Genomic DNA, 9277 nt, shown 5'->3' with positions numbered 1-9277 from the left:
GTTGGTGGTTCTTTGTGTCCGGGGATGGGCGTCCAGCTACACACCGGCTCACTCCTTGGTGGGTGCTTATCGGGGCCTGGAGCCTGGGGCTCGCTCGGGCCTCTCGGCCTGGGACTCTGTCACTCAGGCACAGCTGGCTGCCGGCAGAGCTCACGGGCGCGTCACTGCAACTCCCCCTGGCTTCTGCTCCGCGGCTGCTGAGTGAACCCTCATCTGGGACTCTCCTCAGCTCTTTCTTTTTTTTTTTTTTTATCTCCTCCATACCTGCTTCATGCCCTGAAGGACGGGGCTGTGGCCCCCCCACACCCTCTAGCAGATCATTACATGAAGGAACCTTTTAAAAACAAGCGCGTCCATGCTCACAGGTGCACACACGGGTGCTGACACACACAAACTACACCCTTTTTGGCTCCTACCTCAAAGCACACTGTGTTCTGTTGATCTTATGTGCTTCACAATAATGTTTAACATTTAGTATTAACTGTTATATTCCCATATATCATTGTGATGTTGTTTATTCTATTGCTCTTGTTCTCTGGATTCAAATATTGGGGATGGAAAATGGACTATTTTTCCTTTTAATTTGTTTTTTAGGTAGAAATTCTCAAATTACACGAACCTGCTCTCAACTCAGGCATTTTAGACTAAACCAACTTCAGAATTCTCAAAAGAACCTCAAACCTATTTTCAGCTCTGGAGACCAGAGTCACTGAATTAGAGACTTGGATTTGCACCCTTTAAAAATGTGTAGCTAGTGTTAGTGTGTTTATTTAGGAATCACAAGCCAAAACACTTTATTTATGACTATTGTTTTTTAATGCATTGGATGATTAAAAAAATCGGCATGTACATGGATCTCTTCCATTCAGAAATCCGCATGGCTGCAGCCAACTTCCCAGGAGAGAGTAACCTGTCCTAGCAGTTTTATATCAGGACCAGTTAAAACTGGTGGGGTTGACCTGCTTGTTTTGCAGGCCCTAATTCTTTTGTATTGATACGTCTGCAGGTTTCTAAGTAATTGTTCAGTAAGTAAAAAACTACAGATTCTACTAATCACAACATTAAACCCAACATTAGCAGGTTCCCATAGCCAGTGCTGGCGAAGGTAGGTTAGGCCCAATCAGCTCTTACTGGCTAAGTAAAACAGAGACATTTTAAAAAGCAATCAGAGTTAATGAACCATCAAACCACCGAGATCACTGGATTAAAGTTAGGCGACTTTGGCAATATCAGCTGCTGAGTGAGCGACCTGAAAAATCTGTTTAGTATACATTACAGTCGTTTGAGTCCCGCTCGTCTAAATCGCCATCAGAAAATTAACAAAGCGTACAGAAAATGAGGAAAATCCGACGTTAATTCTGGAAAACCAACTATCTTCAGTCATTTAGTTAGACTCAGTCAGTCTGGTCTGAACAGAGGAAGTGATGATTACAACAGGCAGATAAGGAGAACATGTGGTACATGCAGCTAGGAGCCGTGGTTTCCTGAGTAAAGGTTAATGTTTGATGAAAACAGGTCACTTTCCTCTCTTACAGACACGACATGAAGCTTCAGCTCTGTGAGTCAGTCCAGATTACAGGACAGAGAAACGCAGAGTTAAACTTCTAAATTTTAAAGAGTTTATGCAATTGAAACAGTTTTCTGTCATTTGCTGTATCTTCATACACTCGAGTTACATATGAGGTGTGTCATGATTCGAGTTTTGAGGAGAAGACAAACGACTGCATGGTCTCAGTAGATGCCAGAATAGTGATCTTTATTACACACTTCTAAGACAGAAGCATGGGAAGACAAGCGTACAGCCACAGATCTCCGCCGGGCGGCGGCTCTCCATATCTTTTATATTATTCATGATGACGTCACACAGACCTTACTGGAAATGATATCAAGTCCCCACAATCCCAAAAGTTCTCCTTATATAGACATCATATGGTACTTTTAGAGAAAAACAAGTGTGTGATCTGTTGTGCATTTTGTGAAACTGTGAGTCCAACTAGAGGAGATGTCCTGAGACGACCTCCCTTTGTTAATAAGTATGTATGTGAGGGAACGTGCGTGTGTTACATAAGTCTGTATATATGTGCACGTTAGTGAGGCCTGACTACGTGCATATCTGAATGTAACAGTCCAGCTCGAGTGGAGTGGTGATGTTGCAATAGTTTAAGCAGAGAGAAAGTAAGCTGGTGGAGAATTACCTTATAGCCGATTTACTAAGAAACTAAGAAACTGATAAACTGATGCAGACTAATGAAGTAATAATGAACTTACAACAGTGCATGTAAATGATATCAGTGAGATTAAAATAACATCCATTATCCTAACAACTCCTTTGAAACAATGTAAGACATTCAACATAATACAGGTCAATCCAACAGATCTAATGATTTTCACACTCTTCTAAGTCAGAGGTCTAATGCAAACTAAAACTACATACCATATTATAATGCAACTACTTTGATCTCATATATAAGGTAACATATGATAACAAATTAATCTCCACAGGTGCTTACAGGAAATACACTACTTGATTTGTGTCCAAACACACAAACAAATATCAGATACAACCAGCCTTAGATAAACAAAAGAAGTAGTGATCACTTCTTCTCACCAAGGAAAACAAAACCAACAGATCTGAACAGATTTCATGTGAGAGAAACTATCAGCGAGAGCTTCCAGCTGCTGAAAATAGGCTCTTTACCTTTGACCTTTAGTGTGTGTTGGAGCTGTGATAAAGAATGGAAGAAGGGAGGGTTTGACTCACCGAGGAGCAGAGCGACAGATGAAGTCGGCATGTTGTCATGTTGGAGACCGACAGCAGAGTGATACCTTCAGCTTCACCACTTCCCTGTTAACATCATCAGCTCGTCACGCTGCTGCTTCTCCACAAGGACGAGCTGTTTCTAATACACTCGTCTTCATCAGAATCAGAGAAACTTTATTGATCTCAGAGGGAAACTGAGTTATCATATCAGCAAATATACAAGAAACAACATATAAAATCAGTGTAGAAACAGAGATATGATAACAAAACTATTAAGATAAACAGATGAATACAGAGACATGGGACTAAATATAAATATACATATGAACGTGGAAAGACAAGCATACAGTCCTGAGTGGACATAAATTATATGTGCAGTTTGCTAATACTGCAGTTTATGCAGTCTATGAACAGCTCAATGCTCCTTCTGAGAACAGGAAATAACAAAGAGAATACAACTTTATTTATACAGCACATTTAAAACCAGCAGTACCCCAAAGTGTTTTACAGTAATACGATCATTTATAGGAGGGAAACATTAAAAGCCAATAAATACACCAACAGGTGGAGCGCACTAATTTGCTGCAGTGCAGTGAAAATATGTAAAAGAAAATACAAACACAACTCGACTAGGAGATTATTTAACAATAAAATAAAATAATTAAAAATACATAAAAGAACATTTACAGGATACAGACAATAACTAAGGAAGGCTAGATTGAGTAAATCTTTTTAATAAATTATGACCCCTGTGACTTTACCTGTAAGCTTCTCACTGGGAAGCTGCAGTTTCAGATCGCTATGAAAGTCCCGTGACCGACTGTCACTGCAAGGCTGTGCTGAGCTTGAACAACTGCCTTTACAAACCCAGTTACACAAGATCTGGGGGCCTTCGTAAAATGTAAATAACAACAGAAAGAACTGTTTCACAAATCTCAGATTTCATTTTTTATTCACAATAGTATGCAGAAGTCATTTAGAAAAAGACTGAGGTTGTGATCAGGAAGATTTTTCATTTCATGAAGTTTCTGCATCTATAACCAGAAATGGTGGAATTATGTAAAAACATACAGAAAAATGTGCTTCTTTAATTACCTTATTAAGCAGAGAAGACATCAGATCATCTTTTTTTAATGGAGTGTTCGCCCAGGGTGCCAAACAGGCTAGCCTCTGCCTATTACTAAAAACATAAATAAAAACATTTAAGTTTGTGGTTTTAAGGTGAAAAAATGTGTAAATTTTCAAGGGGTATGAAGACTTTTTCAAGCTGTCCTAATCCCACAGATGATCTTCTGTAAGGGAAGTGAGTCTGGAATCAATGAGGCAACTAGAAAAATTTGCATTTCCTGCGAAAATGCAGTGTGGATGCTTTAAAGCTAAAAAAAAAATAATAATAAAATTCTGCCTGAGCAGGATTCGAACCTGGCCCTTCTAGTCTCAAAGAAGCTACTCATCTCACTGCCCCAAACTCTTTCTCACAAAGAAGAGGTGGAGAGACTGACAATTCTGCTGAAATGAGCAGAAGCTGCAGAGAATTGAGGTGAAAAGAGGTGAAAAGGCTAAAACTTTGCAGAAAAGAGATGAATCAGCAGAATTTCTGCTGAAAAGAGTTTTTTGCTGAAAACAGCTGAAAAAGCTGGGATTTGTGCTGAAAAGTGGTGAAAAAACTGAAAATTCTGCTGAAAAGGGATGAAAAAGCTGAAATTTGTGTTGAAAAGAGTTAAAAAAGTTTAACTGTTAACTGAAAGAAATGTTGCCATAAGCGGGATTTGAACCCGGGCCTCCCAGTCTGAGAACGGATGCTCATCTCACTGAGCTAAAACACAGCTCTGCCCGGCGAGCAGAAAAAAGTGACCACATTGATATTGCCAAAAAAAATTCAATATCTCAAAAAGTATAGAAGTTATGAGCACCAAAAGATATAGCCGGCATTAGCAAAAAATAGCAGAATAGTTTAAAATTTGAACGGTGAAAATCGGCTGAAAATTGTGGAAGTAGTTAAGTGCCAAAAAGTGTACGGAAGCAAGTAGAATAATAAAGTATAAAGATTAAAGAGAAACAGGAACTCAATAGTGTGGATGCTTAAAGCATCCACACAATTAAACACCTGGTTGGTGGCAGAGCCTGTAGTGTGGATGGGATTCACTTTGAGTTCCTGAAGGCTCTCGATGTTGTAGGGCTCACTTGGTTGACAGGCCTTTGCAACGTTGCATATCTGGGGCCCTTGACTCTCAGACTCGGGTAGTGGTCCCCATATTTAAATATTGGGGAGTGAAGGGTGTGCTCAGACTGTAAGGGGATCACACAACCTCAAAGTACAAATTTTGACCGAATTTTTCTTCCTTTAAGCTGATTGGTTAACGTCATGTCAATCACAAATTTAACAATCCAATGAGAGAACAGATAGGTTTGGCTGTTGGAGGGGTGCTTTACTGAGCTTCAGGTCCTGGAGGTAGTTCATTCTTATGGTTCTTATGGGCTAAAATTGTTGGTTCTTCAGCCTAATTATTATTAGGCTGGTAACAATAATAATTATTGTTATTATTAGTTTTCTTTTCTTTCTTTAAAAAAAAAACAAACAAAAAAACCCAAATCTTTCTTGCACACACACCAATTTGCATCTATAGATGCACAAACATAAATGTTTTAGATATTTTGGTTTACAAGGTTACAAAACTCAGTTCACAACTAGTCGGTCAGATTTACAAGTACAAAATATTTATGACCACAATTTGAGCCCATAGATGTGTGTGGAGAATCAGTTTGTGTTGAACATGTTTCACCTTCACGAATCCTCACAGTCAAGGGAGGAGGAGACAGGGAGGCAGGAACCAATGAGAGACAAGGAGGAAACTGAAAAGAAGAAAATAAAGAAGAGTGAAATAAATGAGACAAGGAGAGAGTAGGCAACGAAGGAGGAGTGAAGGATGAAGGAAACTTTGAGACAAGAAGATAGAGGCAACATAGGAGGAGGCAGGAGATAAAGTGAAAGAAGAGAAGGGTAAAAAGAGTAAAGAAGCAATGAAGGAGACATACATAGAGGAGGAAGGAACAATGAGACTGGAGAAGTAAGAATGTGAGAGTGGGGAAGACATGGTGGAAGGAGGGAGGAGACAAGGAGGCAAGATGAAAGGAGACACATAAAGGGAACAGAAATAAAGAAAGTTAATTTTGGACAATTTATGCCTTTATTTTCAATCATGTGACTCCGGCGCCCTCTGCTGGTCAGTGCTAACGTCACACAGCTCACAGAAGAAACATTTCCCTTTGTTTGCACTCAGGTTTACTTCTGATGTCATCACTCATCTCTGTGTCTGATAGAAGAGACAGGTTACTGTTAATGTTTGTCTGACTGACACAATAAAGCCTAAACATTTATTCTTTACTGACTTTAGTCACTTTGAATCAATAACCAGGATCCATTTACCTGACTTTACCTGTTTAAACTCATTTGTGCCTTTAATGCTACATGGAATATACAAAGGAGCATGAGGAAGATGAGGAGAGGACTGAACAGCGCTTGCCTTGCCTGAAGATCATTACCTCTCCTCACCAGCAAGTCTGCAGCTCTGACCTCAGTTTCCATCATTCATTTTCCATTTGATCTTCTTCTTTTGTGGTGTCTGTAGGCCCCAAAGACCTGGGCCTTCGCATGATGTGCCCAGTCACGCCACCCAGGTCTCACTGTCATTGTCCACATGAGCTCTAAAGTCTCCAAAGATTCACTGGATGAAGAACCCTTGAGTACCCCACCCAGTGACCCCCAACAGACTGGCTGCTCTCAACTGTTGTTTGGTGCATAAATACAAACCACAGTCAGGATTTGTTCACTTTCTAAAGATGAATTCATTTGTTCATGATTCTCTGGACCTCTGTGGTTAGTCCACATACAGGTACGCCCAGCCTACCTTCGTTCTCACCTGTGTGGCGACGTCAGTGTTGTTGTGTATGAGTGAGTGAAGGACTGAGTTTGAGTTTCTGTCTGTTGAACTGAACTCAGATTATTTGTAATTTTTTTTTTACTGAGAATGTTTAGAGACAGTCTGAATGTCTGAGAACAAAATGCTTTTGTTCATTTGTCCATTTTTGAAATTGAGGTGCTGCGATAGTCCAAAGCCGAGACCCTAACATTGAATGAAATGTGTTGGTGGGATTTCAGAGAGCTGTGCATAACGTACATAAACGTCAGTGAGCTGAAGCAGCACTGTGAAGAAGATCACGTTTTTCAGTAGTCTTGAGATCAATGTCTCATGGAGGCTTCACCTGTTCACCTGTAATGACCTACGCCTGTATTCACACCTCTGCTCGTGTGATGACTCACATGATCAATATTCGGTCAATGACCTTCAGGACAGAGGTTAGTGTCACAGTTTCAATGTAGAAACAGACACAGTTACTCTTAATGACCTCTTTGCAGATATAAATATTTAGTTCTCTTCCTCTGGTTCTGTTTTTATCTCACATTTACATCACCTGTCAGAGAACAGGTAAACGTGTACTTGTTAAACAGCTTCTAGTCTCAGGTGTAATCAGCTAAATCAGCTGCTTCACCCAGAAGAACTGATGTAGTGTCTGATAGACTTCATACTTCTGTGTTTCTTTCATAGAAGTTGAACCAAAACCAGAACGGCCAGAAAAACCACAGCAGCCATGACTGTGATGATGAAGGAGGAGGAAGAAGAAAGAGCTGGAGGAGGAGAATAGGTGGTGTGAGCGTTTGTTGTTGTAACGGAGGCTGTGGTTGGAGGACCTGCAGGAGACATGATAAAGCTGGTTCAGTCAGTTTATGATCAGTTCAGCAGATTGTCTTTATACAGGAAGTGATGTCAGTGTTATGACCTTTGACCCTCAGAAAACTGAGGAGATGATCCAAATTCATCTGTAGAGACCTTCATCAGACTGCTGCACATTAATCATGATGCTCTGTTTTGGTTAGTTGTCCATTAAAGTAGAAATAAGCAGTGACTATGCCACCAGTTTTGTCTTTGCAGCGTAGAGTGACATCACTTCCTGTCTTTTCAGGAAGTGTCAGGATTTCTTTATATAAAAATTAAAACAGCGTGCTGTTATTCTGATGATTAAATGAACGTGTCATGAGGGCCAGAACTGAGCAGAACCCTGGAGGAGAAGCAGGGTTTAACAACATTTATTGGTCTAGCACAGGTTAACACTTGGCAGTAGCAGAAAACAGCCACACAGAATGCAACAGTGACTTGGCGTGAGAAACCTGGTAACGTGGTTGTGGACCAAAAGCGGAAATTGGGCTGGAAGGGTAACTGGAGCGTGACAGCTTAGGTCTAGCTGTCAGGAGAACGGAGTTAGAAGAAGGGGAAACACTGGAGAGGGTAAGTTTAGCTGTATTTATAGCTCACTGGCAGTTGGAGTGAAAAACGCTTTGAGGGAGGGGCAGTGTGAGTCCAGGTCAGTTGGATGGTGTGAGCTGGCTGATCTACGTTCCACAGGTTTGGATGGAGCGGGATGGCAGGCCGGTGAGGCACGGAGAGATTTCCAGAGTGAAGGTAAGTTGTTCGAGGTCCAAGGGATGAGCTTAAGGTAGAGTAAGAGACGTGGAAAACTAAGGCACACGAGAACAAGGGACATAAAAGCCAGCTCCAACATGGAGTAGCTGACTAACTGGTGGAGAAGGAACGTCAGTGTGAGGCTTAAATATCTCCAGCCTGATTGCCAAAAATCAGCTCCAGGTGAGTGGAGCAGATGAAGAGATTATGGGCCTGCTTGGGGCGGATATGAAAGAGGTTCAAGAACCTGGTGGAAATTTGCAGCCACTCACCTCGATTGTAACGGAATGACACACCAGTAAACTCCACTGATTTGTTGTTTGTTTGAGTTGATGCTCCCCACTCAGGCTCTCAGCAGCTTTGGCTAAGTGGACAGTAAAGGTACTGCAGGCAGGTCTTGCAAAATAAAAAAGCACATTCTTGAAGGTTAGATGTTTATTCCACCTCAGCTGTGGGATGAACAGTGTGAAAAAGCTGTTTCATGGATTCTATTTGCAGGTTTACGTCCTGTTTGAGTCTCACTTTGCTCATATTTGAAGCTCATCATCAGAAAGTAACAAAGCATACAAACTCTGAGAGAAATTAAATTTGACTCAGTTGACATGATGGAAAATTTGTAAACAGAAGAGGAAGTGAAGACTATACAACAAAGGCCGGTCAGACAAACATTTAGTACATGCAGCTAGCAGCTGTGGTTTCCTGAGTGAAAGCTGATATCTGATGATTGTTGGCTGATATCTATACAAACCATCATGTTACAGAAACTGAAAACATCTCTACTTGATTTCCTCTTCACAACATGACAAACAAATATCAAATAAAACCAAAACACAAAAGAAGATGAGTGAACTCTTCCTGTCGCCTAAACAACACATGAAACTGTGGACAGACCTGAACAGATTTGATTTCAGAGTCAGTCAGTGAGAGCTCACACTCTGTTAGTGTGTCTATCTGTGACAGATGAGTGAAGCACTTCAGTGTTTACACTCAGTGTTTG

This window comes from Aulonocara sp. 'chitande type north' Nkhata Bay, linkage group LG3, assembly GCF_057382095.1.
Source record: "Aulonocara sp. 'chitande type north' Nkhata Bay isolate Kocher_YH1m ecotype deep benthic linkage group LG3, A_spYH_male_GT1.1, whole genome shotgun sequence".
NCBI lineage: Eukaryota > Metazoa > Chordata > Actinopteri > Cichliformes > Cichlidae > Aulonocara > Aulonocara sp. 'chitande type north' Nkhata Bay.
The sequence above is the reverse complement of the archived record's forward strand: the minus strand, read 5'-3'. Positions refer to the sequence as shown.